The following is a 27,659-nucleotide window of genomic DNA, read 5'->3' on the forward strand; positions in this document are numbered from 1 at the left end:
TCATACACAACAATACCTGGACTGAAGGAGAATGTAGATTCAACGAAAAACAATGGATAATAAAAGTAAACACCACATTCCCAAAAGGACTGCAATACAAATTATTAAAACGTAAAAGAGGGGAGGGAACAAATTAACCTTTGAAAGCCCATTGAATCCTAAATATCTAAAGGGCCTTCAATTAGAGGAGATCTGTCTCCCATGCAGGGCAATAGCATGAACACAAAGAGCCATTTAAATTTAAAAAATCACACCTATGTGAAGTGAGGGGCGCTAATATATTAAAGTCTAACTCATGTTGATTGGGTGAAGTACAATGGTGATGTAACACAAACATTAAACACCATTAACAATAAAGAGACAATATGACGTTAACGACACATTATGACGTAAATTTTCCCTTTATTGTCAATGCATTTACTAAACAAACTTTGTTGAACTAAAGACAATCATTAAACCTGTGTATAGGAGGGGCTAGGGGAGGGGCTAAAAATCAGACCATCAGCACTCACTAATGGGTGTAGGTAAACATGCTTAATCCCCTTTAATCACACTTTAAGCATTTGACCTCCAGTAACCTCACAGGTTACTAGATTAAGCCTCAGAGACTAGATCTAAATCTAAGATTTAGAAACTTTTAGTAATTTTAGTCATTCTTTTTTTTTGCAATTTAGGGTTAGGGAACTTACTTTTAGTAGCAAATTATTATTTAAGCTCAGTCTTTGAACACACCATTGAAATTTAGGCCTGCCTATAGGCTATACTTAAACTATTTAGTTTTAATATAGTCTTAGCCAGCTAAAAAATAATACTTAAACATACAATTGTATGGCACAAAACACTGCAGTCCTTAAACCAGAAACCCAACCTGAATCTGTTTCTAATTGTAAACGTATCTCATTATAATACTATACCTGTGAGGACACTTTCTTTATCACACACACACACACACACACACACACACACACACACACACACACACACACACACACACACACACACACACACACACACACACACACACACACACACACACACACACACACACACACACACACACACACACACACACACACACAGTCATACACACACACATTGGTCTTGCCCTCTAGGCTAGTTCCTCCATTCCACATGATTCAACTCTCCAACATAGTGATGGAAGTAGTATTCACATTTCTTACTTAAGTAAAAGTATCAACACTCTATTGTAGAAATAGTATGCTACAAGTTCATTGTTCAAACATATAAAACATCATTTGAAAATAGGAAGCTCACAACACCTCGCTCTTTGCGACACGTTGTGACCTTGTATAGCCGCTATTTTCAAATTGCCAAATATATATACGTCAAAAGTAGTTTTGTAATAATAATAAGAAGAATAAATTATATTATAGTGGAGTAGAAGTACAATATTTGCCTTTAAGATGTAGTGGAATATAAGGAAAATGATAGAAAAGAAGTAAGGCCTACTCCAGTAAAGTTAAAGCAAAGGGAAAAAAAGAAGAAAAATCAACATGGTGATGAATGAATGAATGAATGGATGGATGGATGGATGGATCTATGAACAAATTAATGAATTAATGAACAAATGAATTAATGGATGGATGAATGAACAAATGAATGAATGAATGAATGAATGAATGGCTCCCACAGCGTACTGATGAATTAAATGTCATTGAATTAAACTGTGCTCCCGTGCTGCATGCATGGGTCTAGGATGTTGTAGTCCAGCTGTCTCTTGCATTAAGGTTACATAATTGAAGGAGTACAGTAGGACATGTATGGCACTGATGATTGGACGATGATGGAGCTGGCAGATCGCTTCAAAGGGTATCAGTACTAAAGGTCACAGTGCTGTAGACACTAGATTTCTGTGATTTTCAGTGGTTTTCAACCAGTGGTCCTTGAGGGGTGTTCCAGGTGGTCCCTAAATGATGGAGAGTTGGTAACAAAATTGACCCTCTTGAGGGTGTAACATGAAACCAAATGGAGCCTTACGGGTCCATTTGGTTTAATTTGACCCTCTCCAGTTACATTATTGTTGTTAAACAGATGTTTACTTACATTACATTACTTAATTTACAACTACTCTACACAATTAGAGAATGTAAAATAATTGTTTTTATTTGTAATATTTTTTATCCCACGATTTTGTAACCCATTTTTCACCCCTGTGTCAATTATCAAATGTGATCCTGGGTTCTACACACCCAGTTCCTTTCCCCTCCATCAGACGCCCCGGCTGGCCAGGGGAGGTAGTTTAGAGACCAGGATTACTGCATGTTTTTGTGAGGGTACCTACCCTAGGGGACACGGGGAGGACATGCAAACTCCACACAGAAAGACCCTTTTGCCAAAATAATTGTTATTTTGATCGTTTTTCTTTTTTTTTCATCAATACAGCTGTAACATCAATACAGCATGGAAATGTGGACAAAATCTTATCCAACGATAACACAATATTCTTTAGTTTGGGGTCTGAAAGGCTAAATATCATCAAATGGTGGTCCGTACATGCTGAATAGATAATGGACCTTGATAATGAAACGTGTTGAAAACCATTGGTATAGGCCTAAGGTATATTTCTTCTTGTTTACTTTTAGATTGCGGAAGATGTGCTGCATACAGGTAAGTGTGCACACGTTCACAAGACGTGTAAACAAATACTTGCGATTATAAGACTTAATTTTAAACCAAGTAGTGATCATTTAGATTTAAACATTTTCAATAAAAACAAACCAATTATCTTTACATCTCCACACAAAAACACTGTACATGGGATTAAGTGTCAGCACATGTTGACCGCATATTCCACATTTGCATGCAGGCATTTCTGCTACCAGGCACGTGGTTAGAATGCATATAAAAAATAAGGCTGTATTCCGCCATTTTCTAGATTGTCAGTGTGCCATGTCAACATAAGTTTAATTAAGACACCACATGAAAATAGTAAAATACATAACATATTTCCAGTTGATTTTCTTTCCTTATTTTGAAATGTTTTCTTTTATATCAGGACATTGTAATGATCTTTAGACTCTATCTCCCAGACTGCTACCCCCCCCCCCCCCCCCCCAGTCAGAGTTATATATATATATATATATATATAGTCAATTAACTCCTTATACTTGAACATACTACAGTGTCACACAAACGCATCAAAAGTAGCAGATCCACAAGCTCTAACTGTCACGTGTAGGTGAGGTAAGGACAGGACAGACAGCCAGGCATGGTAGTGTTCAAAACCATGAATTGGTGTTTTAATACAGAAGACAGGTGAACATGAACAACTTAAAACAGACTGAAACAGGTGACAGGATACAATGACTCAACAAGGACTGACTGGGGGACAAGACTGATATACACATGAGGGTTGATTACAAAATGAGACACAGCTGGAGCAAACAAACATAGAACCATGAAAACTAGACGAGGGAACAATACATAGAAATACAAGACCTAGACTGTACAATGAATGACACAAGTCTGTGACTGTGACACTAACCGTGGCATGGAGAGATGCGTTTTGAGCTTCTGGATCTGCTACTTTTGATGCTGTTGAATTTGAACCCTGAAAAGTAACAGTTTTGGACATATATTTCCACCCAATGTAATCATTTGAACCAATTTATTTATTTAATCTGTCTAGTCTATTCATTCAATAGCAGATCTACAAGCTCACAGCATGCACGTCACTTTCGCGCATTTCCAGATTAAAGCGATGCCACAAAACTGTCTTGTCTTGAACTTGCAAAAATACTTTTTATTTTGTTGTTTCACTTTCAGTCCTTAAAGGTATATTCAGTGATTTCACTCAAAAAACCTTAGGTTTCGTTTTTGGCTGTGGGACCCAGCCTTTCGTCCAATCAGGATAGAGAGTCAAAAACGAAACCTAAGGTTTTTTGACCCCCAGGGGTTAACTGGGGACAGGGAGGAACTCCTTATATGGCCAGCACACTCTATAGTAGGGAGGATTATCACACAAAACAAAAAAATAAGTGATATTTGAATTAAGTGAAATCACTGAATATACCTTTAAGACTGACAATGTTAATCCTGGTAAAGGCGGATGATGGATCAGCCTCATTTGGTATTCATATCTGAACTAAGATGAGAGAAGGGTTTGTGCTCTTGTTATCAAAAAAATATTAATTATCCCAAAAAGGTATTCCTGGCAGGTGCATTAAGCCAAACAGAAGACTAAAGGAATGCTCGCACGCCAACATAACAAAAAGAATGTCCACAGAGGTTTGGCAGACGCAGAATGATTTTTAAATGTTGTCACTATGAATCATTAGAGAATTAAATATTCTTGCATCTGTCAAAACCTCACCTTATATTGGTGTGCGAGCACTGTTTGTCTTCTTGGTAGTTATATCTGAACAATGGACAAGAATTGATAAATTACCCATGCAGATCTTATTGTCTTGTAGTCTGGCAGCCGGGGGTGTGGACTGTGGAGTGGGACATTTGGTATAATATAGTCTTTTTCTTGGCCTAAAATATTGTCTATATACATCGAAAAATAAAAAAATTGTGGCACTCCCTCTTTAAGGTAGAATAGTACGTCCTTTATCCATCCGTTATGTGTAGGTGGAGAAACCTGTTTCCATTTGAGGAGTATAAGACGTAGTAAAGGAGCTATCTCTTGAGGTATAGAGGAATATTAGTCCCTGCATGGGGAATACCAAATAAGGTTTGTTGTTATTGTTGTTATTGTTACACCCCTGTGCCTTCACATATAGCTAGAGGGCTTCAAGCTGCCAGCTCTGCCTACGTGCGAGGGAGGGCAGAATCCATTTCTTCCGGCCAACGTGCCGGCCAGTCTTTTTATAGGTCGGCCGGTCGGTCCGAATGCATTTTTAGCGGTCGACGTGAAATATGTCGGCCGGCCGGTGCGATGGGTCGGCCGGTCCATAGGTGCGTCGGCCGGTCGTTTGATATGTCGGCCGGTCCGTGATTAGGTCGGCCGGTCCGTGATTAGGTCGGCCGGTCCGTGATTACGTCGGCCGGTCCGTGATTAGGTCGGCCGGTCCGTGATTAGGTCGGCCGGTCCGTGATTAGGTCGGCCGGTCCGTGATTAGGTCGGCCGGTCCACCCCAGGAGGTTAGACGGGACAATAGTCCGATACGGGAGGGGAGGTGCGTGCGTGCGGGGGTAAATGTGTCAAGTCACGTGACCACTGGCTGTGCTACGAATATGAATTATTATTATTATAGCTAACTTAATAGTTCCTGCTGTAAAACACCCAATCATATCGTTATCTTTCTTCATATTATTATTTTTTTCTGCTCTCGTTGCAAAAGACCGCCTCCCAGTGGAACGTTTCTTTAAGGTAAGTCACGGCTTTCTAATAGTCTAGGGGTCTGTGCAAATGCCTCTCGATTTATTGCTCCGTGTGGCACCTGGTTCGGATCCCGCTCATGGCAAAAAACTTTTATTTTATAATGTTCTTTCGTAGCCTTTATTGTGTATGGACACAATAGCTACATTTTAGACTGTATCATTATTGTATATTATATTTAAAAAAATAGCCGTATTGAGTTAATACATATTTAATTATTTGATAGGCAGGCAAGCAGGCAGGCAGGCAGACAGACAGGCAGGCAGGCAGACACGGACCGGCCGACGTAATCACGGACCGGCCGACGTAATCACGGACCGGCCGACCTAATCACGGACCGGCCGACGTAATCACGGACCGGCCGACCTAATCACGGACCGGCCGACCTAATCACGGACCGGCCGACGTAATCACGGACCGGCCGACGTTATCACGGACCGGCCGACCTAATCACGGACCGGCCGACGTAATCACGGACCGGCCGACATAATCACGGACCGGCCGACCTAATCACGGACCGGCCGACCTAATCACGTACCGGCCGACGTAATCACGGACCGGCCGACGTAATCACGGACCAGCCGACGTAATCACGGACCGGCCGACGTAATCACGGACCAGCCGACCTAATCACGGACCGGCCGACCTAATCACGGACCGGCCGACGCACCTACGGACCGGCCGACGGTGCTTACCGGCCGACGGTGCTTACCGGCCGGTGCGTAGGCCGGAAGAAATGGATTCTGCCCTTGCTGGGCGTGTGATACAGTAATGTATAACTCCATATATGCTTTCAATTGTGATGTTCTGACATATGCAGGGACAGTGCAGGGAGAACACCCAGCCGCTTATTTTGAACAAAAGCAACAGCATTTAGTACACCCATAAACACATTGTTTTAATCATTTTTTTTGCATTTTATCGGTTTTATTTATATTTTCATAATTGTATTTCATATTTGTAAATCACAGACTTAGACAATAAATACCATACTAAAAAAACAATTCCTTGTCTTTGTTCCATATTATGAAATGAAATGTATCGACATCGGGATGAACATATTTCACTAAACATTAGTTCTAATAGGCAAACATTTAGGTGAAAATAGATTCAACTCACAATGTGTTGTAATGATGTGGGTCACCAAGAGAGTTAGTTAGGAATGGGTCTCATATAGAGCTTACTATATATAAGCATCAATACTGCAATGTGGAATCACTGTTACAAATAGAAGTCCGGAATTCAAAATTTACTTGAGTAAAAGTACAAAAGTATTGGCATCAAAATGTATCCTATACTTAAAGTACCAAAAGTAAAAGCGTATAGGCTACTCATTATGCATAAACCTTTTTAAAATATCAGATCTAACAATGCGACGCATCTTGAGTACTGTACTCAAGATGCGAGTACTGAGTTAATTTCCACCATTGAACACACAACATTACAACACTATATAGCACACAAACAAACACTATAGCTCGCACGCACGCACGCACGCACACACACACACACACACACACACACACACACACACACACACACACACAGTAACACAAAGACGTGCACAACCTCGCTATAACACCACCACGCCCTCAGGAACGCGTGCAACAGCATGTTTCTCATCCATACGGATCATACAGCGAACGGCTCATTACAATAATTCACTGGGCAGTCCTGAAACCAGAGCGTACAGCTTGACAACCCCGGGCTGGCCTCCGATCAGCATGCGTCTGCCAGCAGTTTAATGTATGTTATTGCTCATGGGTCTGTGCTAATCTGCAAGAAATTATCGTCATGTCCCTGAATAGCACGGGGCGACCGCTGTGATCGACTTGACTTTAATCTCTCTGTTTATAAGAAAAGGCAAGTTTATTTGTGTACACCCTTTCATACACAATGGCGAAGGAGAGGAATACTTCCATGACTCTGATGAAGATCACCGTTGCTTAGTAGCAACGCAAATAAAATAAAAAGGTCCAAGGTGATCTGGCCGGTGTCCTCTCCTCCTTCATAATTCAATGCGTTATAAGTCAGTGATTGATTCGCAATATTTGTTTATTTTCAAGGACCCCCAGTTTGATATTCATGAGGCCACGGAGTCGGCCCCCATTAGATACAATTCATTTGTATTTCTTTTTGCGAGACATCTACACTGTAATAACCTCAGTATTAATTGAACTCTGAGATTGTACAAATGGAACCAAATGGACCTGTAATGGTCAAATAAGTTGGTTCCTAACAATGCATAGTTTAGCTGGGGACCCAGACGGACTCCTATTGAGAACCATGAAATAAGTCATGAAAAGGCATTTAGAGTGCATCAGCCACATGAATCCTATAGTGTTTCCCAAACAGTGGGTCGGGATCCATCTTAAAAGCAACATTTTTATATTATTTAAAAATATTAAAAAATCTTTAAACACAAAACATCTAAACCTTTCATCAATTATATGGCAAGCATAGGCCTGGGGGACCCCAGTCAACAAAGTATGGGGTTTAAGAGGTTAAACACATTTTGCCTGTTGCACTCTAGGCATAGTAAATCTTCTGCAAATATTGTCATCTCAGAAACGTGGCGCTCAAGAAGTAAATAAAAACCAAAACCCCTGTGTCACATGCACACAACAAGACCCAGCAGAACAGAACAGAACAGATAAAAGCTCCGCTCACATAAAGACCGAGGCTGGCTGGTTGGCTCCCTGGAGGGATGGCTTTTAAATGGCAGTAATTTTTGAACAAGTGGATGGGAGTCGGGCAACTAATGAGATCTATTTATTTTGCTCATGAGCCTGGTAGCTTCGGATAGATGTAGGTCACGGGCTGATTCAGAGCAGAATCATCCTTGCAAAACAAAATTGTCTCCCTGACAATACGAGAGATGCCAAACCAGCCGGAGCGATGGCTCCGTTTCCCTCTCCCTGCATCTCTCTCCATTATCTCTGCATCTCTCTCTCTATCTCTCTCTCTCTCTCTATCTCTCTCTCTCTCTCTCTCTCTCTCTCTCTCTCTCTCTCTCTCTCTCTCTCAATATCTGCATCTCCCTCTCTCTCGTCTCTTTATCTCCCCCTCAGTTTATTTCTCATTCCCCCGATCAACTCCCTTTCTATCTTTCTTCCTCTTTCCCTCTCCTCTTTCTCTGTCTTTCTCTACTCTTCATCTTTCCCCTCTCCCCCTCCCTCCGTCTCTCATCTGTCTCTCTGTGTGATAATCATTCAGTTTTCAGCTCAATACACTCAACACACATCACAACTGTGCAGTTGGCCCCGTCAGACATGGGAGGAAAATGCTGTTGAACTCTGGTGTACAGATGGGTTAACGGGCCTCCCTCCATCGATGAAGCCTCTGCAATCCATGTGAAGGTATTAGCCTCGATCAGGCCAGTCGTTTATCTGGTCTCAATGCGACAGACTGGCTGGGCCTAGATTTGCGGTGTAGTGCTCCGAAAACACTTATTGGTGAGTGCTACTGATTTCATATCTCCTTATTTTAACTTTTTGTGTTTTTCTGGAAATTAACGGCCTACTTGATGACACTACAGCAACAGAAATGGCAAATCCACATTCGCGCCGCGTTTCGAGCCATTTAGGGCTACTTCATTGACCGCGCCTTTTCAAGCTTGTGGATCTGTTGCTACTTTTAACTTTGAATCCTGTGACGTACAGTGTGAGGTTTCCACCCAACAGAGACAATGTACGGTGTTTAGTGTTTACATAATGATGGCCATATCTTCATAGAAATCATATTTGTCCGGTTAGACAGAAGTCCATAATCATTTTAACTATGACCTATTTCTTGTTTGTGACCCTGTTGTTCATAACAAATATTTCAGGGCCCCATCATCATTTATGATATATATATATATATATATTTTAATTTATATTTTTTGTCCCACGATTTTGTAACCCATTTTTCACCCCTGTGTCAATCATCCTGTGATGTGATCCTGGGCTCTACACACCCTTCGCCAACCTAGGGAGAGCAACGGACTTAACTCATGCTTCCTTCATGCTTGAGTGTCCAAGTTGCTCCTTTACACCTGACAGGGGGGAGTTTCCCTGGTTGGACGTAGCGCGTGGAAGGAGCATGTTATTCCAACCAGTTCCTTTCCCCTCCATCAGGCGTCCCGGCTGGCCAGGGGGAGGCAGTTTAGAGACCAGGATTACTGCATGTTTTTGTGAGGGTACCTACCCTAGGGGACACGGGGAGAACATGCAAACTCCACACAGAAAGGCCCTTTCGCCAACCCCGCCTTCGGGTATGGGCACTGATGACGCGGAGGAGGAAACACGCCGCCAGCACCCACAGAGCCCCGAGCGGGAATCGAACCCAGGACCTTCTAGCTGTGAGATTTATGATATTTCTAACGCCACATTCATCCCCTAAGTTAAAATACTGTAGGACCCTGTTTTGATTTCAGCCCGCCACTGTAGCCTCGTTATCAGCCATTGGTATAAAAACAGAGCTGATAGGAAGAGTGTTCGCCCGCCAACAGAGAAAAGTGTTTTAGGAGAGAGGGGTCAATTAACTAAGTGAACACCAGTGATCTAAAGGATGCAGCACCATCCAACAGCAGCGTCTCCAAGATACAACAGGCGCCGTTGGGTCTTGTGACTTCGACGTCACTACCATCATCGCTTCCCGGACCAATCAGGGGCTGCTAACCATCGCCAGCATCCTCCACGTCGGTCCCCGTCAGTGACATGGACTCTCCCCATCCAATGAACTAACAACAACAATGTGACGACATCTTCCTCTTAAAAACCATGGACAATGCCAGAAACACTTTTCGGACATTGGATTATTTCTGTAACCACAGTATATGGATTTTATGTACATCCTAATCTGCAAATTTCCTGTAATCCTGACAGGAAGTGTATGTGTTGACGAGTCAGGCCCAAATCTTCATTCAAACCTTGATGATTTGTGCTCGCTAAGCCGCTTTTAGATGGTTAAAATACGCCCCAAAAGACAGAGGGCATCAATCACAGAGCAATAGAATTAAATTATAAACAGTTCTGCAGCTTGACGCACAGTGGCTAGAAATCAATGCCCTAAACTCTGCCAGAGATAGAAGAACCTCCGTGAGCTCCTGGCATCGAAGCTAAATGCACTTCTACCAGCTTCACTGCAATGCTCGGGTGACATGCTGGAAAGTGATTGTACTCGACGTAAATTTGGAGGTTGTTTTATTTTCACCTTTTCAGTACTTTATACTAAAGTAAATAAATATTGTACATTTTCACTCCACTCCTCCGTTACTTGATATGGCTTTCTCACTTTTTAGATTTAGAGGATTACAAAACATACATTAACCACTTACTGTAGGGCTTAAGTGTTGAAGTGCGTAAAAATAGCTATAGATCAGCTAAAATCTGCGAAAATAAAAATAAAAAATTAAGAAAGAAACGTTAAATGTATCCCCTAATGAGGGATTAAATTGATCAGTTGGAGAAACTTTTGCACCCCCAAGGCCTTCATTAGTATAGCCTATTTGTAAATACGTAAGCAGTCTTAAATCTTTCTACAATATAAACAAACACGCACGCACACACACACACACACACACACACACACACACACACACACACACACACACACACACACACACACACACACACACACACACACTGTTGTGTTAAAGTGCAGCACACCTCACCTCAGGCAGTTTTATGAAGTAGCCAGGCAGTGACATAACTCACATCTGAAATCACAATTGGTCCCCAACCCCAGTGAGGACACAGTGCTATCCACTGTCCCCAAGTCACGTCAGCACGCTAACCGCTGACCGGCCGGTCTGCCATCTTGCCGCTCGATCTGCTCCGTTGCTCTGCTAGTTTTTTGTGCTACCGTCCGGCCAGCAGCCACATTTATGCTCTGTGGTGTGACACCACTCCCCACAGTCACTTCCAAGCTGGCCAGTGATAATTAATTAGAAGCATTGTGTATTCAGATGAGTGTGTGTGCATTGTCCCCGTTTGTCTCTATAGCGCAAGGCCGCCCGTGACAGTATTGTTCCACTTTGCTTTGGCAATATAAACGTATGTTTTCTCATGCCAATAAAACCCTTTGAATTTAATTGATATGCATTCAGGCTCAGTCCTATGTTAATTCACGTGCATACGTGCTCCTGAAAGATCTTTGGGCCTGGTACCGTGTGCAATGACCAATGCAACACTGGCCTTGATGCCAATATGCTGATAGTGATCAATATATTTATATTTACTGTATGTTCAATTACTACATGCAAATATTGTACTTTTGTCTCTAATACATTTCTAGGATGTGAAAAAGTACATTAATGAATGAACCGCATACAATATAAAAAAGTACGTGTGGTGGGGGACTCTAAGGAAAGTTCCACTAAGGAAAGTTCTAATGACACTGATGTATAAATTTGATAGTTCATGTCTCAATTGATCTGCTCATGTTAGGTTTCTGGTCTAGAGGGGTGGGTCGCGGCTGAGATTTGCGCACGCCCTGATTGGATCTCATCGATCTGTCCGTCACCCCCGGCCCCTCCTCTCCCCCCTAGTGCAGCGCTACGTCACATCATTTGGAGCGACGCCCACCCAGAAGGGTTGACTCCCACTTTTAGACCAGAGCGGCCAATGCGTTCCTCCAGGCTTTCAATTTTTGCACCAACAAAAATGAAAGCCTGGTACCGAGGCTACTTCCAGGAGGACACGGTGGAGCATTGTTTGTCCTATAACAGCATTTCAAAAACAGGATATTTATCCCAGTCAGGCAGGCTGCAACAGGCGGAAATTGAAGCTTTCCATCTAAATCAGTGTTTTTCAACCCTTTTCATATCAAGGTCCAATTATTTATTCGTGTTTTGAGCCATGGACCACCATTTGATGAGATTTAGACTCTCAGACCCCAACATTTGTACTTCATATTTTGTTGGATACTTTGTCCACAATTCCATGCTGTATTGATGTAGTACCATATAGCGTTATACGCTCTCAAGAGTTAACAATCTGTAATGGTCCATTTGGTTACCAACTCTCCATTATTTTGGGACCATGGAACCCCCTCAAGGAGGACCACTGGTTGAAAACCACTGATCTAAATGAAGCTGTTGCAGTTCTCATTTAAGGCCTGGAGGGTCCTGGATTTTAATGTTCGTTTAGGGCAGTTATTATGTAATTTTTGCCTGCCAAGTTTATGGACTTTAATGTTTGTTTAGGGCAGTAAATTACAACTCGCTTGCGCACCTCACTTCACACGAGTGTGCTTTCCCCCCTGAATTCCACTTTGACAGACCTCTCCCAGCTGTTTCTGGGTCTTGCTGGTTCTTGTGGTACCAGTGTAATGTACCAAAATATATAGGCCTACTATGTTTTTTGTACAATTTAGGAGTTGATTAATCAAACCATTAATACTTTAGTGCTCTTAATAATGTGCAGTCCTTCATTGCAGTTATAATTGACAGTGTGTATCCGGCTTGATGGCAGCATTCATATCATTCATTTAGCAAAGATTTACTTTATATGGGGTAGTTTTAAAGTGCCAACTTTAATACAACAACATAGTCAGGTCTCATATTGGACCATTAACTCCTGCTCGTCTATTCAGAGCATCACCTTTTGAGAGCAAACAATTGAGAAAAAGAGGATGATATGATCTCCCACCTGCATGCAACAGCACATGGCAGACAGGCAACATCCAACACAGGACCTTCCCCTTGGGTTCAACCTTCTTCCAGTAGGTCCCTATGGGTTGAATTTCCACAGATCATTGAAGGTACGGTCATAATTGTTATAAAGGATAGAGTGTGGACAGGGAGCGACAGCCCCGCCCCCTGCTGTTCATTTCAATGGAAGTTTCTCAGTGGCATTTTGAAGCACCCGGAAGAACGCTCTACTTCCGCATTTGCCAACCAAATTTTGGTTGGCCAATGCGGAAGTGCAAATTAACGTCGATGTTAAACCCCAGCTGCACAGGGTTTCCTCATGCTATAGCCTATGCAGGGGCCCGCCTGCAGTCCCAGCTTTGACCAGTAGGCTTGACAGCCAGCCATTCCGGGGGGCTTGGGTACGGTCCAGAAAACAGTTGTCACCATTGTACAGCTCTCCAGGTTTATTTTGAGTAAATGTAAATTCAAGTAAATGTACTTAGTTACTCTTTCCACCACTGAGTGCTTGTGCATGAGTGTGACTCTATACTTTTTGGTGTTGCTGTTGTTGATGATGGCGTGTGAAGGACGATCATGGTCAGACCGAGGCAGATGGGCTTGCTACGGGTCCCTAAAGCCTATACGTTACTATGAAACTCCAACGCTATGTGATGTTTTAATCCTCCCCGAGCTGAGTCTTTTCTCACCACATTTGGGTAGCAGACATCCCTCTGGCTTTCATGCAGATGCTATATTTCCACAATCATTACATGAGGTGACCCATTGCTTTGTTGACTCACTGCACTGTCTGCAGTGTTGATTTTGAGAGTGAGTTTTGATTTAGTTTGATCATAGCCTTTTGAATAAAATAAAATTTAGTTTCAGCCATATTTTTGTCATCTGAATGTTTTAAGTGTCAGTCTCTTGTTAGTCGACTAAATCTACAGTTGATTTTGTCGACAAAAATATATTTTGGCGGGCCTTGATAAATTATCATAATGGTTGCATGCAGAAAATAGGTGATCTACAGGCTGAGGTGAGCCGCTTCCCCAGCGGGAAATGAAACCATGCAGGACCTTCTATCTGTGAGGTGATAAAATCGGCCCAAAATGGGAAAGCCAGACTATGTTAAGTGAGTCTCTTATCACTGACCTTTTCCCCTGAACCTTTCACAAGGGTTTATATGAGGGAGGAAAGGTTGACCCATGTAATTTAATTCATTAAATCATTGAAAGCAGTGGACCATATTGTAAAAGCACTCCATCCAGGCTGAGTGTATCCACATTTTACATGCGAAAACCGAAAATGTACAAAAGTAGACTAAAAACAAAGTGTACCAATACAATTATTTCCTTCCCAATACCGATTTGGATACCCATAACTTGCATACTGTATATTGCGTGTGGGGGTCTGGGGACCACCATACAATAGTGATGTTTATTTTGTTTTGTTTTTTAAACAAAATGACTGCAAACCCTTAAAACCCTTTAAAACGGGTGCTATGACAACGTATATTAAAGCAATAAGCCACGAGAGGTCTCAGGTTACCAGGTATTTTACAATGGCTGGGAGGCGTAGGCAGAACGGACGCACAGCGTAGGGTCTAGTTTCTACCCTCCCAGCCATTGTAAAATACCCGGTAAGCTGGGGCCTCGAGTGGCTTATTGCTTTTCTAAAACGGTTACAAACATATAGCAATATTAACCTAATAAAACTATTAAATTCACAAAAGTAGCTATGCTTTGCGCCACCAGAGCGAGCCACATCACTTCCTTGTTTTGCTATGTGACGGGAGAATAGCGCTTGATGTCTTTAGGGGGCTGCCTGGAGCCACACATTCACATGCAGTCATATGAGCCGGGCGGTGCTTACACGCCCGCACGGCATGGGTTAGTAAGGCAATCAAGTGCTCCCCTTCCCCAGTACAGCTACAGAGCTGCAGAATCAGCTGGGAATGATATAAAGTGATTGAAGGTGTGGATATTAAACGGTCACGTGACGATAACCAGCCAATCAGAATCAAGTATTGGGACTAACCGTTTTAGAACATTAGGTTCCCAAGTTGCATCGTTCCCATGTTGTAGGCCGGTGGCCGACTGCGACGGGCACATATATAGTTTACTGCAATTCAGCAAGTGTTATCTTATCTCTGCTGTTTTCCCCACGTGACACTGCCATATGGAAAAGTATAAAATATCATCAGAGAACCAGGGTTTACAGAATAACCTCAAGGCTTCAGTGGATAATGAAATATAAATCTTCAAGGTGCTTCAGGAATTCCTGTGCTGGAATTGTAAAGGATTGTTTGTGTACTGTACTTTCTTTCTTTCACGCGCGCGCGCACACACACACACACACACACACACACACACACACACACACACACACACACACACACACACACACACACACACACACACACACACACACACACACACACACACACACACACACACACACACTCATTCCTTTCATCTCTTGTCTTTTCATTTTTTCTTTCCTATTTCTTGTTGTTAAAGCTGTTGAAAATGTAATGATTATAAAAATTCAGCTGTTGGCTGAATAAAATGGCATACAGTAATTGTTCGTCTTTTTTCACTGAGGAAAACTAAGTGTCTAAAACTAAGACAATATATATTGACAATTTCGTCAACAAATAAAAACTAGACTAAAATGCTAGGAAGGGACTAGTGGACAAGAGATCCAGTATAAGGATTTGTTATACAAATCATTTTACACTTGGTTGGATGATGAAAATAGTGGCTTTTTGTAAAATCAGCCATTACGATGGCATCAAGAATCAAAAATACATTTTAGACGACTAAATCAACTCTAGATTTAGTCAACTAAAACTAGACCAACACTAAAACATTCCAGATGACGATATGACTAAAACTAAAATCTAAATTTGCTGTCAAAATCAACACTGATGTTCATGCCCCGACTGAACTAAACTATAATTATACTGGAACCCCAATCAAATTTGTAACATTCTTGGAGCCTATTTATCTCTGGGTGACAGGGGGGGGGGGGGGTGTACAAATTAAGAAGATTGTACCAATTGGACCTATAAGGGTGGATCAGTAAGCGTCCATTATGTCAACTCTCAGAGTTACAGACCCTGTACTGTCCATTTGGACAGTACGGTGGTCCCCAGACTCAATGTTGAGAACCGGTATCTGGAACCCACTGGTGGACCGTCGCAATGTTTCAAGTGGGTCCCCATTCTCCCAAATAGCAAACAGATATTACGTGAGGTGTGCATTATGCTGCATGCCTGCAGCTTGCGTGAGCCTTTCCTGCATGTCTAGACCGCAAAACACACCAACTCCCCTCGGCTTTAGCTCTTAAACATGTACATAGTAAATGAATGCAGTGGTTGACTGGATTCAGTGTTTCTCAACCAGTGGTCTGAGGTCCTTGAGGGGGTTCCAGCTTGTCCCCAGCAAAATGATGGAGAGTTGGTAACCAAATGGACCCTTATAGATCTTTAACTCTTGATAGCGTAAAATTAAACCAAATGCACCCTTGTGAGTCCGTTTAGTTTAACAGAATTTGCCTGTTATCTCTCCTCTGGTACCACATCAATACAGCATGGAATTGTGGACAAAACTGACTGCACCGTTCAGCCAGAACTGCTATTTTTGGCGGAAGAAGAAGAAGAAGAAGAACAAACACAAAAACAATAAGTGACCAAAGTGACTTTGTGACTTCTTGGTCCCTTAATAAGTGACCAAAGGCCCCTCAGGACTTCTTGGTCCCTTAAAAACGGTGGCGGTGGGCTGGTCACCTGCAGCTAAGTATAGCAGTGGGGTCAGGAGGTGCCCTTGTATAAGAGCTGTAGTGCTGCAGGATCTCATTGTGCGTGACTGCTCTTAAAATAACACCATGCCACACACTGCCCGCAGGTACTGACACCCACGTACTGTACAGTAGGGATGCAGAGGTCACGAGGATGTACGTCTCTCTTTTTTTGTATCTCGCTCATGGTATTGCAAAGTGTTTGTTTCTTACCCTGAAGCTATAAGAGGGCTTTGGCGATATGGACAAACTCAAATATACACTAAATGACGTGTTGTTGTAACGTGTTAAAAGCAGGAAAGCATCATTTTACATTTTATTGTTGCATGGCTATTAAAAGACTTGGCTGCCACATTGCCCCCTCCTCACACACACATGACATCATGTGACACCCCCCCCCCCCCCCCTCCCCCGAAGTGATGCGCTGTGAGCTTGTACTGTATATCTGCTATTCTTTCCAGAACGTGTGGTTACGTGGTAACCTATGTTCTCTGAGTGAAGAGACTATCTCTCCACCCAACATATTTCATATGTATGGGGAATGTCCCCACCTCACTTGTGACGTGGATACCTCTTTAAGACACACCAGTGCACTGGCACGCACGGGTATATAAGGCCCAGGTGGTGCGTGATTACACTGGTTTACTTGATCGACACCGCTTCTGAGCGACATCGAGGTGGAGAGATAGTCTCTTCACTCAGAGAACATAGGTTACCACGTAACCACACGTTCTCTATCGTATCAGAGACTATCTCTCCACCCAACATATTTCATATGTATGGGGAACTCTGTAAGACACCTCGTGAGGAAGCGAAGCAGTCCCAGAACCCCAAAGACAACACCAGTGGGCTTCGACCCAGCACATACTGAATTTGGAATGATTCATCATGTATGTTCAATGTAATGTATTTACAACCCCTGGAACGGCCGGACAGCCAGACGCCATCCGCCGCCAAATGCTCAGGCGCTAGGCGCCACCCAGAGCCCGGCCCTGCAAGACGCTAAGGCCAGAGACCACAGGGGTGAAGGGCCGCCCAAGCCAGCCCACTAGACGCAAGGCTGGCTTGACTGGTGAAGGTGACAATGACACCCACCGCTGAGTAGCATGCGAGACCAACTCCCCGAAGGGAGCGAATGCTGCATGTTCAGCCGGTATAACCGGGTGAATGTACATTAGACGGAGTAGACTATGTCGCCGCTGTGCAGGTCTGTCAGAGACGCACCTTTCCACAGCGTCCCCAGGTGGAGTGTGCCTGCCCTCCAGGCGGCACTGGTACTCCTACCTGTTTGTGTGCTGGATAACCTCTGTGATCCATGCACTCTCACTTGAAGCACTCAAAGAGCTGGTTCGTTACTCTGTGGGCCTTGTGTGGCCCTGGCATACGAATCTAATGCTCCAATAGGGCAGAGTGAGGACCGACTCCGTCTCTGTATGTCTACTGTCTGTATGACGATGGTAGGACAGAGCTCAATCACCTGATTGAGACGTGCCCTTTTGAAAACATTGGGGAGAAAGGCCGGTTTGGGGCAAGACTATACCATCATCCGGCATAGGCCTGCAGAGCTCATTATGGATTGACAGAGCTCGCAACTCCCCCATTTCTCCTTGCAGATGTGACACCGACAAGACTGCTGTCTTGAGCATGTCACGCTCACTGACTAAAGGTCGTAGAGCCTCCGGAGCTAACCCCAGATGGGCCTGATTGGGTCCCTAACCTGAGCTCCTCTGGGCCTCAGGGCACCCTTCAGGAAATGCTCTTCCTTTCTTTGTAACGAGGTTACTGCAGTCTGCAGGGCCTGCGCTCCCGCTCAAGTCAGCCTGCCGAACACTCGGTCAGCTGACTGTTGAAGCCCTGTTCTCTGAACCGGAATGATCCTTATGTCACATCACGGTTTTACAAGTAAAAAGTGGATGGCCTTCGTTTTTGTGCATAGTTCCCATCGCGTTTATGCTGCGGAGCTAAGCACACACCCAGTGAGAAGGGTGCTGGATGCCACACTGATACCACATAATGGTAGAACCTGATAAATGCTGACAGCATCGATCAAGAGGCTGTCCCACAAAACTCAGATTGGAGGGCATCTCGCCGTAAACCCATGCGGCAGCGAGGCCTTGTGTGGAATGTGCACATGTTCCCGTTGGGGCTGGCCTGCCTGCCCACCTATATGCCTGCTGGATTGTTTCACAAGCCAATGAGTGAAGTCCAGTCTTGGAGACTATCTGCCTAAGACAGTTAGGCCCATTTACCCTGCTCCACCACCCTGCTTATAGGAGGGTGGGAAGGGTGAAAATCAATAGACTGACTGGCTCACACTCTGATCAGGCCGTAGGCAAAATGCAGGGATTGATGGCGACAACACCTAAGCATTGCCATGTAGGAAGCGGCAGCACCCCTCACTGACAGAGACATTCTTGTGGCTGACACTGCAGTGCTAACAGCAAGAATGCTGTCCTGTGAGAAGCCATTGCAGCCCAAGTCTCCACGGGCTTAATTGGCTCATGCCGTAAGGCAGACAATACCACTCCCCGAGGAGGGACTGCTGGCCTATTGTGTGAGGGATGAACGGTATGAGGACCAACTGGGTGACTATTGTGTCGCCCTTGTGTGGGACAGCGGCCCGCCATGTTGCCAGATCCCTGGCCTAGCCACACGATTACCTCTGGATGAGGAGGGAGCTCAACCGGTCTCCAACACACAGAATTACACCCAGGTGTTTAAACGGCCATGCCGTAATACAACCTTATGGTGGTTCTGCTCACCCCTGACAGTCTCGTCACATTCTGCTGTGTGAACAGCAGTGTGAATTCGCTGGAACAACGTGGAACGTGTAAACTGACGCTGTCAACGATACGCCCACGTAGTGCATGACTGTGAATGACAGATAATGCACTGGCTGCATGTTCAGAAGAGCCGGAGGCACAAAGTGCACCATGATTGCCCTCAGCCCTAAGGGGCGGAGGCACAACCTGAGGGTGGCCCGACTCACTAGAGCAAGGGACAGAGTCCCTGCTTTGCCCTCTAACACATGCCGAGGAGCGCTGCGGACTGTGAGAGTTGACGCCTGCAAGGCCTCTTGTTGAGGTGCCGGCCTAGGTGCCCAAAGTGCTGCAGGTGCCTGGCCACGTTTTTGTGGCACTGCACCTCTGAGCGAGCACACACCATTCAGTTATCCAATTTAGGATGCAAAGGCCCTCCCGCCAAGGACTATGTCCAATCGGGGGGCTAGACATATGCCGAATGGGAGGACGCGGGACTCGAAGGTTCTGTCATCTAAGACAAGCCGGTCAGTGCGTCAGACCCGGGATCTGAGAATAAGCATCCCCGGTCGAGCATGGCAAGCCAGTCGCCTTGGAGGATGGCCTGTAAGACCCTCAGCCCTTCCTTGCCGGGAGTGCTGTAAGCAGCACCCCACCCTCCCGAAGACATAGTGGAACCCACCCAGGGGTCCACCTGAATTGTCTTCCAGGACAACCGCTGTCCCGAGAGACAGCGGGTGGGGTCTGGGGCCTTAACTGTCAGGACTGAGGTATGGGCTTAGCCCGCCGAGCACATTTTAGCCATACCCTGCCGGTTGGCCTGTAACCGGACCCGTAGGTCCCTGGAACTGCCAAACCTGACTGGGGTTGCACAGCCTGAGGGGTGACCGAGGCAGGCTACTCATGGCCTTGCCGGAGCATTCCTGCACCTCCTGTGCACCTCCACAGCCTCCTTAGGATGCTGTAGCAAAGCACTGGCCTTTTGGCCAAACATGGCCGGTGGCTCAATAGGCAGCGTGGGGGAGCTTGTCCTCCTATCGCAGCTTGGCCTGGGGCTGCCACAGACGGCACCTCACCAAAGGGCATCAATAGCATGCCTGCTGCCACTGCCTGGGGAGCCTGAAAGCCAGTCGCTGCAGCTCCTCAATAAGGTCCGGGCCCTAATGGTCACATAAGTGCCACATATAAGCCGGTGCTGAAGCAGTGACAGAATAACCCTGTGTTGACTAGCTGTGCCTAGATAGCCATAGTGCATTCTCGGGATGAGAAGGAGCTTACTTTGTGGTTTCGAACCGGTAACCGGATTATACCATGCAAGTTTACACCTATAGGTGCGTGAACGGCCTTGCCGTGATACACCGTACAGAGTATTCCGCCCGACAGCCGCGGCACACTCGAGTTGCCAACATTGGCGAAACTACATCACGGACGCGTGAGCTGACACGGTCAGCAATACGCCGTATATACAGTAGTGTGCAAATGGCTGTGATTTCAGGGCTTGCTCCTGGCAGACTCAGCACGTCCTATACACTGTATAGTGCGCTACTACACCTGAACGCGGAAAGCTGACTGCCACGGCAGCCATACGCTCATCCTGTCTATGACAGAACCCACGGTTCGGAGGATGAGCTTGCTCCGTGGCGTCCCCCGTCGCACGGGTTCTACCACGCAGTCTACACCGGAGTGCGTGAACGGCTTTAGCCGCCATACACTCAAGTGAGCTCTCTCTCACGAGGCGAGGCAAAAACACGGCACTACAGATGCGGAAGTCGCCCCAGCGACAATACGCCTGTATAGTGCGTTTTAATGCTATAGCCTGGCCGGGCTGTTGTTTTGATTGATTGATTTACTGATTTACTAACAGCTTGCAGAATTACAGTACATTTCGAGTACAACTCAATACAAATACTGTTAACAGAGAGTGGGCGATACCATAAAGCATTACACTTGTTTACAATAGGGCCCACCATCTTCAATTCATCAAAACATTTAGAGACGTACGAATATACACAACTATATTCACTGCGCACTCGCAGGTCCCCTCCAGCCCACAGAATATGCAGCATGGATGCGTGAATTGACGCCATGCCAATAATACACCCATATAGTGCGTTGTATTCCACTGCCTTTAAGGATTACCGGGCCACTGGTCCTGTCTGTGTCACTGCACTCAGATCGACAGACAGGCTACACCACAGGAGCGTAAACTGGCGCCCCGCCAGCAATACCCCTGTATAGTGTGTTATATGGCCGTCGGATTCCTTCATTCCTCCTAGCCTCAACTGGCAAGAGGAAGAAAAACATACAGGAGTCAGGATCTTCATGAGCTGCTATCAGCATGACCAGGGAACCCACAGGTCACCCACTGGTCATGGCCATCCTCTGTGGGCATATGTGCCCCACGCAGCCCCAGAGAAACCCCTGCTGTTTCCATTTAATTCAATACCTATATACACTATTATTTTAATATGTTATATTAAATATATACAAATTTAATTGCTTAAACATGCTCAAAAAACGGGGAGTATAGTAATGTGCTTGAGAAGTGAGGGCACAATTTACCCTATGTGCAATTTACACTGCTGTCTCTCAGTCACATATTGATATTCATGTGTTGTTTTTTTTTTTTTTCTCGGTAACATGTTTCATGTGGACCCCAAAGACTAGCTGACTGCCATGGCATCAGCTAATGGGGATCTTTCCAAATAGAAAAATAACTAAACAACAGCCAGCTGAGTTCTATAGTCTCTCTCTCTCTCTCTCTGGAGGAGGTTGCACCTGAATTTCCTAGCTGCACTGAGACACAGAGTGTTTGAGTTGGAGACAAACACTCTGCTCCAAACGTTTTGCATTATATAGTGTATATACGTATACCAATTTCCACTGTTTGGTCCACTAGAACAGGGATTTATGAGAGTCTCCCTCGACTTTCCAGGCAACAATTTACCCTACGATATATCACCGTGCACTGGAGACCAAACTTTGTTTGTTGTGGAATTAGCTCGTCCTGTCTATGACTGACAGGACCCACGGTTCGGAGGATAAGCTTGCTCCGTGGCTTCCCCCGTCCGTACGGGTTCTACCACGCAGTCTACACCAGGGTGTGTGAACGGCTTTAGCCGCAATACACCCCAGGGAGCTCTGTCTCTCACGAGGCGAAGCAAAAGAACACAGCACCAAAGACGCGGAAGCCGCCCCAGCGACAATACGCCTGTATACTATACACTAGTGTATAGTGTGCTGTGTTAAATGATAAGCCTATAGCGGGGCTGATGTTTCGCTGCGCCAAACGCAGGTCCACTCCAACCCACGGAATATGCATCACGGATGCGTTAACTGACACCAAGCCAGTGATACAAACGTATAGTGCGATTATTCCACTGCTTTACAGGATTACAGAGCCAATGATCCTATAGCGGGGCTGATGTTTCGCTGCGCCAACCGCAGGTCCACTCCAGCCCACGGAATATGCATCACGGATGCGTTAACTGACACCAAGCCAGTGATACAAACGTATAGTGCGATTATTCCGCTGCTTTACAGGATTACAGAGCCAATGGTCCTGTCTGTGTCCCTGCCCACAGGTCGACAGACAGGCTACACCACAGGACGCGTAAACTAACACTATGTCAGCAATACGCCTGTAACGGTGTTTTGGCTGGTGTTACCCTGTTTTTGTTTGCTATACCTACAAACGAGCTGTGTGACAGCAATCCAGAGAGGAGCGATCCACGCCAGCTCTCTAACCTGCCTCCAGCAGTGGATTAATCCGGCTGCCAGAACTCGTGAGTAGTTGCTTTTCAAAAAGTCTAAAAAATGCAGTTATTGTTGATAACTTGCTCTGCACTTCCGTTGAGGAGACCACGTCTTGGACTGCTCGGTGGAGATCAAAAAAGCAGTGTAATCACGCACCACCTGGGCCTTATATACCCGTGCGTGCCAGTGCACTGGTGTGTCTTAAAGAGGTATCCACGTCACAAGTGAGGTGGGGACATTCCCCATACATATGAAATATGTTGGGTGGAGAGATAGTCTCTGATACGATAGAGAACCACTGTTCTGAACCACCCTGTTCTTAATTTAAGAGTTTTCAGAAAAAAACGTATGTTGCTGATATAGGCCCATCTAAATCAGGGGCAACCTTAACATCGGTGAGGGTAATCACAAGTGTGAATTTATTTTAAAAATGTTTTATAGTCAGTTAAATTAGTTCCCCATGACATCCTGCCCATAATTCTACATTCATTCAAACTCTGAACTGGGGAGGGAGTATGGGAGATATGTGGTTTAATGCTGAGTCTAATGACCAGGTTTTCATGTACTGTATGGACAATCAAAATAATTTGGAAATATTTAAAGGTATATTCAGTGATTTCACTCAAAAAACCATAGGTTTCCTTTTTGGCTGTGGGACCCAACCTTTCGTCCAATCAGGATAGAGAGTCAAAAACGAAACCTAAGGTTTTTTGACCCCCAGGGACAGGGAGGAACTCCTTATATGGTCAGCACACTCTATAGTAGGGAGGATTATCACAACAAAACAAAAAAATAAGTGATATTTGAATTAAGTGAAATCACTGAATATACCTTTAATATTGATGTCTGTTACAACAACCTGGGGTCAGACTAGACTAATATATGGCCTAAGAGAAGACTATCAAGAAAATTAAAACATGATTGCACTTTATATCAAAAAGGTTGCCAAAATGTGTATTGCAACATGTACACATTTTCCTCAGTTCCTCTTTCCAGCAACTAAAAAAGGGTGCGGTCACACCAAACTTTAATTCTGCCTACGAGGGCGGATTATTTTCAATGGGACGTGTTCCTCTCTCTCTCTCTCTCTCTCTCTCTCTCTCTCTCTCTCTCACACACACACACACACACACACACACACACACACACACACACACACACACACACACACACACACACACACACACACACACACACACACACACACACACACACACACATTACAGAAGAAAAGCACTCAATCAAAGGCGGCATGAAACAGGAAGGTCTTTAGTTGTCATTTAAAATATATAATGAGTGGCAGCAGACCTGCAGTTTTCACATATCTCACTGGGATACACTTAAATGCAATGCGCCTATTTGTTTAAAAATAAAATAAAATAAAAAATAAAGCAGGCATTCAACAACATTCAACAACTCATTATGTTCTCACGAAAATAGCAAAAATAAGCACAGGGCAGGGAGTTGTTTTATACATATGAATATTGAGATTAAACTTCCCTCTAAACAGGGGTCTTCATAGCTCTGGTCCATAGTCTTCAACTGGTTCTACGATTCTGCCCTGCGCAGTAAGGCTATGGGACTTTCCGTTTTAAATCTCAAATCGAAATCAGACCAGCCTCTCCTCTTTGGCGTAAATAAAAAGAACGTTTTTGCTACTCACCAAAACAAAGGCGGGTTGTGTCATTAGAAAGCCTACTTTCCTTAGTGGACGCACTCTGAGCCCCCCACCACAGGTATAAATGGTACTTTTTGGCCAGAAAGGGATTTGTTTTCACCGGAGGAAAAGTATTCTCTATGAGGCAGTTCTCTGGGCAATATCAGTAGAGGGCGCAGCGGAGTAACTAAAAATATATTTTTTCCGGTGGAAACAAAATCCCCTTTTGGCCAAAAAGTACTGGTTATACGTGTGGTGGGGGGCTCAGAGTGCGTCCACTAAGGAAAGTAGGCTTTCGGCTTTCTAATGACACAACTCGCCTTTGTTTTGGTGAGTAGCAAAAACGTTATTTTTATTTACGCCAAAGAGTAGAGGCTGGTCTGCATTCATGTGAGCGGCGGAAGTTGAGAGTAACATAGCTCTAATGCGCGCATTAGAGCTATGGATCAGAGCTAGGGTCTTCAACGTTTTTCAGGCCAATGAGTCTTGACCTCTTAGCAGAGAGAGACTATGAAGCAGGGACCCCCATATCAAAGTGTGTTTTCAGACATCTAACCACTTAAACCGCCAATACTTTGTAAACTTGACCGTTCGACACCAAACCTCTTCGTAAGTGTTGTGAGCTTGTATATCTGCTAATGTTTAGCAGCCCCCCTTTCAGTATTTCTGAGGACGCCCTGTTGAAGACCCCTGCTCTTACACTCAGACATGTGAAGTACTGTAAGCCTGAGACGTAGTTGTTGATCTGCTTCCCTCTTCATTGAAAGCATTTTGAATGTTCGGAACAAAAGAGCTAAAAAATGTCCGTTTAACGTCTTTGCCCATGAACGCGTAGAGAAACGGGTTCATGCAGCTGTTGGCGCTCGCGAGAAGCACCACCACATCCGTTCCGTTCGTGATGAACACGTTGTGACTCAGTTTGATTTCTAGCAAGACGAAGACGTGGTACGGAAGCCAGGAGATGACAAACGTGACCACCAGGGCTGTCATTATTTTGAAGGGCCTAGTGGACTTGGCCAGCTTGTTGTTCTGTAGCTTTACGATGATGACGGTGTAACACCCGACGATGATGATCAGTGGAAACACAAAGCCCAGAACAAAGCGAAAGACAGGGATGATTGTGGTGGAAGATAGCAAGTGAAAATTGTTGTAGCAATGATGAACCCGCGTGTTGTTGTCATACACGACGTCCCGGACCACCAAGGAAGGGAAGCTCAGCAACCCCGAAACGGTCCAGGCGGCGACGACCACGCCCGCCGCCTTCCTCGGCGTGCGGTTGTTCTGAGCCCAGACGGCGAGCGCCACAGCCACACAGCGGTCGGCGCTGATCACCGTCATCAGGAGGACGCTGCTAAACATGTTGAGAAACAGGACAAAGGAAGCGGCCTTGCACGCGAACGCTCCGAAGATCCAGGACCCCGTGGCCATCAGGGTGACGTTGAACGGGAGGGTGGCACAGTAGACGAAGTCGGAGAGGGCCAGGCTGAGGTACCACGTGGTGTTGACCGTCTTCTTTGTCATCTTGAAGACGATGACCCATATGACCATGCCGTTGCCCAGCACCCCCAGCAGGAAGATGATGGCGTAGAGTGTCACCAGGGCGACACACCGCGCTTGGGCAATGCACAATGGCGGAGGTACATTAGGGATGTATGGAGGTATTTCAGAGTAGTCATAATCAAAGACGTTGTAATCAATAGTCGGCAGCATAGACGTCATGGTGTGTAATAGTGATGCCACCAATGTAATAGCACGCTCCTGTAGAAAAGAAAATACAACAGGGGACTGCGCATTATTCCGACATCCCGTTAGTTAGGTTAAAACTCACACCGTGGCATGACACAGAGCCATAGGCTACAACACGTGGCTGGTTAAGACTCACCCCGTGGCATGGCACAGAGCCATACAACACAGGTTTTTTGTATCAGTTGCACATATTTTGGCAGACCTTTAAAGGTATATTCAGTGATTTCACTCAAAAAACCTTAGGTTTCGTTTTTGGCTGTGGGACCCAACCTTTCGTCCAATCAGGATAGAGAGTCAAAAACGAAACCTAAGGTTTTTTGACCCCCAGGGGTTAACTGGGGACAGGAAGGAACTCCTTATATGGCCAGCACACTCTATAGTAGGGAGGATTATCACAACAAAACAAAAAAATAAGTGATATTTGAATTAAGTGAAATCACTGAATATACCTTTAACCTATCGACAGTATAGCTTTACCACATTAGATTTAACTTTCAGAAATGTCACAAAGGTCATGCCTTCTGCCCTTTAAAACATTCTATGTTTTAAATATTCTAAATGTTTTAAACATTCTTGGCTCAGGTCATCCATGTAAATAACTTTTTTAACCCACTGACTTGAATTGTTACTTTCTAGGACCTTTTGTCATGTATCGGTACGTAAACATGTAAATCTTTCCCCAAAATATACAGTATGTCACGAGGAAAACTGGAGAGAATGATAATTGTGTATATAAGACAGACTGAAAATAACCTTTATACGTTTAACCACTTTAAAGCCAACATATCAGATCTATACAACCTCACAACGCGTCATGTCGAAGAAGATGATAGATGAAGATTTATATCATTCCAGTACTTGGACAAAATCACAAAATAACGATTGTTTGAAAATTTTATAAAAGATCAATAACACACCTGATGTAGCCGACCTAACGTACAGTAGATTACTGTTGACTTGATGCTGTCTGGATCGGTT

The sequence above is a fragment of the Protomyctophum parallelum genome (genome assembly GCF_964188405.1).
Source record: "Protomyctophum parallelum genome assembly, chromosome: 2".
NCBI lineage: Eukaryota > Metazoa > Chordata > Actinopteri > Myctophiformes > Myctophidae > Protomyctophum > Protomyctophum parallelum.